Genomic DNA, 5,845 nt, shown 5'->3' on the forward strand with positions numbered 1-5,845 from the left:
GGGCAGGTGAGTTGGGAATGCATGGGGGGGTGAGGCGGTTCCCTAGGGCAGGGGTGGGGTGGGGGGGAGAGGGCATGCCCGGTTGCAGAAAGAGACCTGGAGACTGAGGGCGCCGCCTTTGCTTTTTGAGTCGAGGGCGACTGAGCCTCTTTTTGTGCTTCCAAAGACTATGTTGCATCAGCGTGGGGCGTCTCTCACAGGGCTCAGTCCGCTGTCCCAGGCAATGTTCCCTCTAAGCTGTGGAGCCTTGTGAGCAAAAATTCTACTTTGTGAGCTACTGGCATTAAAGTTGTGAGTGAGCGATTTGGCTACCGCATAAATTAGTTTGCTGTGGGAGCCCTCCTTCCTGAGCAAAGACAAAAATCTGTGAGCTGGAGGCTAAAAAACTGTGAACTAGCTCACACTAACTCAGCCTAGAGGGAACAGTGGTCCCAGGTGAGAAGCGAGCTCTCCAGCCACTCTGCAGATGCGCTCCATGGAGACCCCCAGGTGGATCCGGCGCCCTGCCCAGGCCCCGGCTCAGGTAAGGCGAAACTTTCCAGGCGCTTCGGCAACCTCTCAGTCTCTCTCACTCTCTCTCACTCTCTAAAAAGTTTTCCAGCCTTAAAAAAGGGAGGGGAGGGAGAAAGCCATCCTCATTCTTCAGTTCCGGGGGGGGGGCGAGCTGTGGCTGCCAGCTTCTCGTTGGCTCCCAAAACGGAACGTTGCAGCGCTGGGGAAAGGTCCCTACCCCCACCTCCTCCGGGTCGAAACTTTGCGTGCGAAGTTTGAAGAGCTACTGGGAGGGATTGCCGCTGTCACCAGCTGGCCTGGCATTGGGTGCGTGTGTGCATCCCCGGAGCCTGGCCCGGCAGAGCCACACCACACATTTCTCTCCCCCTCCCGCATAACCCCCGAGGAAGGGGAGGGACGCGTCAAGGCGCCCCCCGCGAAGGCGCTGGCCTTGTCTTTGTGCTTCTGAGGCTCTCGGTTGCAAAGCGCTGACTTTTCCGACTCGAAGAGCAGAAGCGGGAGAGAACTTCTCATGGAGGCGACAATGCTCGTGGGAGCGCCGGTCGAGACTCGCCAAGCACTAAGTCCTCCTGCCCCGCTTTCCCTCCTTCTCTCCATTGGCAGGGGGTACTCCCGCCCCCCACCTGGCAGCAGGCAGCGGCAGAGAAGAGAATGGTGCTGGACCCAGCCATTTGCTTCAGGGTGGAAGGTCTGGATGAGGGGTCCGACGACCTTTGGGGCGAGAGGCTGGGACCACGCGCTGCGGTTTTCCCACCTCCACATGGCTGATTCACCCCCGGGGAGAGCAATTGGTGGCCCGGCCGGGAAGGGCAGGAGGGCGGGAGCATCACCTTCAATGCGTCTCTGAGGCAGGGGAGATACTGTGCCTGGGTAAACGTTTCCTGGAAGAGACAAAGCCCCCCTTCCCTTGTAGGGAGAAAGGGAATCTCCAGGCCCCGCCCCCCCCCCACACTGGAAAAGAGCCCCATTTCAGTGCCCCGCCTCCCCCTGCACAGGGACAGTGTCTGAGCTCTCCACCCCGAGGAAGCGGCTGCAGGGTGGGCAAGAGACCCCCGCCCCAACCTCCTTGACTTTGCAGTGAGAGTCAAAGTCCAGCTTCTCGAAACGGGGAATCTACAGAGTTTGGGGGTGGATGCGGGGTGTGTGTCTCTCTGTGTGTGTCAGGCACGATTCCACTGCATCGGGGGGCCCCCAAGGCACCCCCTGCATTGAACGCTTGGCTCAGATCAACTTTTTGCAGATGAGGGTTCAAGGGGACGACGAGTCTGCCCACCTAGAGAGGAGGGAGGCGGGGTTCTAAGCACATCACTTCCAGCCAGAAACTCCCCCTCCCCCCTTAGGTGCCTTAACGGTGGGGAACAGAATCTCAGAGGCCACATCTGCCCCAAGCTACAGGGTCAGGTGAGTTGGGAATGCATGGGGGGGTGAGGCGGTTCCCTAGGGCAGGGGTGGGGTGGGGGGGAGAGGGCATGCCCGGTTGCAGAAAGAGACCTGGAGACTGAGGGCGCCGCCTTTGCTTTTTGAGTCGAGGGCGACTGAGCCTCTTTTTGTGCTTCCAAAGACTATGTTGCATCAGCGTGGGGCGTCTCTCACAGGGCTCAGTCCGCTGTCCCAGGCAATGTTCCCTCTAAGCTGTGGAGCCTTGTGAGCAAAAATTCTACTTTGTGAGCTACTGGCATTAAAGTTGTGAGTGAGCGATTTGGCTACCGCATAAATTAGTTTGCTCTGGAGCCCTCCTTCCTGAGCAAAGACAAAAATCTGTGAGCTGGAGGCTAAAAAACTGTGAACTAGCTCACACTAACTCAGCCTAGAGGGAACAGTGGTCCCAGGTGAGAAGCGAGCTCTCCAGCCACTCTGCAGATGCGCTCCATGGAGACCCCCAGGTGGATCCGGCGCCCTGCCCAGGCCCCGGCTCAGGTAAGGCGAAACTTTCCAGGCGCTTCGGCAGCCTCTCAGTCTCTCTCACTCTCTCTCACTCTCAAAAAAGTTTTCCAGCCTTAAAAAAGGGAGGGGAGGGAGAAAGCCATCCTCATTCTTCAGTTCCGGGGGGGCGAGCTGTGGCTGCCAGCTTCTCGTTGGCTCCCAAAATGGAACGTTGCAGCACTGGGGAAAGGTCCCTACCACCACCTCCTCCGGGTCGAAACTTTGTGTGTCTGTGCGAAGTTTGAAGAGCTACTGGGAGGGATTACCGCTGTCGCCAGCTGGCCTGGTATTGGGTGCATGTGTGCATCCCTGGAGCCTGACCCGGCAGAGCCGCACCACACATTTCTCTCCCCCCCCCCGCATAACCCCCGAGGAAGGGGAGGGACGCGTCAAGGCGCCCCCCGCGAAGGCGCTGGCCTTGTCTTTGTGCTTCTGAGGCTCTCGGCTGCAAAGCGGTTACTTTTCCGACTCGAAGAGCAGAAGCAGACCTTTGTGATCCCGCACCTTGGCTCGCTCTTTGGGGGTTGTTGTGTGTCTAGGAAGCTCGATTCAACCAGCACCTTTGCTTTGTGGGTTCCGGGGGGGGATGTCTCTTTTTCTATGATTGAGCCCACCATTTCCTTTTCTCTCTAAACCCAATTTCTTGTGTGCCGCTCCCCTCCCCAGTACCACCCGGGGCAGAAACACTGTGCAAGAGATAAAGGGGGCTTGGATTTCTTGCTGCCTCAACTTTTACTGCTGCAAATGGAGAAAGCAAATCTGGTCCTATGGTTTCAAGGGGTCCCGTAAATTAAAGGAGAGAATCTGAAGCAACTGTTGAGTGATGTAATAGCCCCACTGACAGATTTGACAGCGGAATATCTTTATAGTGAGATGGATGTGGTCTATAGGTCCTATTCCTTATACATCAAGAAAAATAATCTGCCTGGGGAAATAGTAGTCAGATTCTCAAAGAGACATGTAAGAGATTCTATTTTGAAAGCAACTATGGGAATGCCCTTGAAAATTGGGGACAATAATATCAGGATCTTAAAAGACTTTCCATTTGAAATAAGACAGATCATTAGCTCTCTGCAGTCTCTTATAACTTTTTTTTTTACCTCAGAACACTGAGTTCTGCAGCTGACCAATAAGACGGTGGAGAGTGCAAGGAGGCAGCAGCCTGGCAGCCACATAGGAAGAAATGGGAGGAGCACATATTACCCCTTTTGACCCCCTTAGGAGTCGAATTTCTAAAAATTCCTTCTTAGTGAGCATCTACGTCAGGCCTGTAGCCAAGATTTCTTAAATCAGGGGGCCTTTGAATACTTCAGGGGGCACTGAAGCTGCACCCTTCTGAACCCCATTGATTTCAATGGGTTTGGGTGGGTGTGCGATCTCTTAGAATAGCCCTCTGAATCATCACCATCAATAAACTCTTTCACTTTTTGGATACTGCCTGCCCTCCTCGAGAAATAAGAGCTGTAATCTGTTGGTTTGCAAAGAGGTGGGGGCTTCAAGAGCAGCCGCCTCGGGTGCTCTGGTGAAGCAGTGAGAAAAGCAAGAAAGGTGCCACGGCGGTGCAGGGCGAATGGAGTCATTTGTTTCCCCATGGTAAGAGCTGAGGGGAGTTGGGAAGGGAGTGGGCTGCCGCGGGAGGGAATAGAGCTGCCTGGGAGTGGAGGGCAGGCCCCCTCCTTCCCCTCCACTGTTTCCCTTTAGAGATGGCACTGCAGGCTCTGTTGGGCAGGTGCCAAAGGCAGCAAGCAGGGAGAGGGCAGATGTCTGAAGGTGACTCTGCAGCCCCCACTGCGCTCACTCACCATCCCGACCGTCAGCATCTGGGTGGGCGGGCAGGCAAGAGTGCTTGCTCACTCTGCCCAGTTTGGGAGGGACCAGCTGGGGCCGGCGGGAGCAGCCCAGCCGGGGGCGGAGCAGAGCACCACAAGGTGAGGTAAGGCAAGGGAGAAGGGCTGCACTGGGCCACCGAGCACTATGCCCACTGTCTGGCCAGGGAGCACATCTCATCTGGGACACGCCTGGTTGCCTGCCTGCCTGCCTGCCTGTCCAGGGTAGTAAGTTGGGGGGCCAAGATGGAAAGTTGGGGGCAGGGCCCCAAAATGATTCAATATAGCTATGGGCCTGATCTACACTATGGTAGGAGCGCTCTCCCCAAATTTCGTGTTTCTAGGTCCAGGGGTTTGGCCTGGGCATTGACTTTATGGTGAGAGAACTTTCGTTTATATATATAGATTGAGGCTTTGAGGTAGGTTAGGCTGAGCATTGATGCATTGTTAGTATTTGTTGTAAAACTGCCAGAGTTACAGGGTTGGGGCTAGAAGAGAGAGCATTGGAACTAGGAAATGTAAGAGTTTCTGAAGATATTTAAAGCGTGTTTTATCTCTATTGCCTCTTTGCCTCTGGTTCATATACACACCAAAGTAAAAATCCTATTAGTTTATAAAACACCTTGAACAAATCAATGCACATTTGAAGCTTCCTTCTAAACGTCGGCTGAATTAGTCTTTTCCTAAATGCCTGGCTGTCCCATTGGAAGAGAAACGGCATTTGAGTAGATGCTTCACACTATCCCAGTATTGAATAAGCAAATGAATCGGTACTTTTTTCCAGGTCCCCGATACTTTTGACACTTTTAATGGTTATCCTTGTGAGACCAGTGAGCAGAGAACAGACAAAACAATACTGCAGACCACTTTGCTTTTTTAAAGTTGCAATTAAGAGAAGTGTATTATCATCCTGAGCTCCAGTCACAGTAATCTTCTAACACAGTATCGATCTACCGAGTAAGCAGTTGTACCTTTGGTGCTTTTTTTCTTCTTCTGCTAACTCCTTTGAAAATGTTATCTACGATGAAAATCTCAAGATACATAATGAAAGAGGACTCATCTCTGTTTATCTGTTTAATGCAGAACAATGCACTTGCATGAATAATGAAATTGAAAGCTCTATGAGTCATGTCAAAGACAACATTGATGACATAAACACAGATGGATGGCTCAATTCTAGAGGTACTCAAAGATGAGCACAGAGTAAATAATGTCTGCAGTCCTGCATATACTTACATGAGCATCAGTCCACTGTTAACCTGTTTAGACACTGAAGATTATGTACACCACACACAGAGAGAGAGGAACAAGATCCATGTATGCAGTCAAATGTCTGCAGAAAGCCCTATGAGTGCTCATGTTTAGACTTCATATATGTGAGGGGAATCATTGCCTATTGCCTGCAAGGTGTACACATGTACAATTGTATGTGCATAGGGACTTCTGGTTTTTGGTGGCACGATGGCGGACGTGACCCTGGTGAGCTCCCGGGGTCATGATCCGAATGTCAGCAGATAGGAAGGGGTGCGATTGTCCACTACCCCCCCCCCCCCCCGCCAGCCCGACACTCTGGCTGTCAGTGC

This window comes from Gekko japonicus, unplaced genomic scaffold, assembly GCF_001447785.1.
Source record: "Gekko japonicus isolate JY-2015 unplaced genomic scaffold, Gekko_japonicus_V1.1 scaffold4116, whole genome shotgun sequence".
Classification (NCBI taxonomy): domain Eukaryota; kingdom Metazoa; phylum Chordata; class Lepidosauria; order Squamata; family Gekkonidae; genus Gekko; species Gekko japonicus.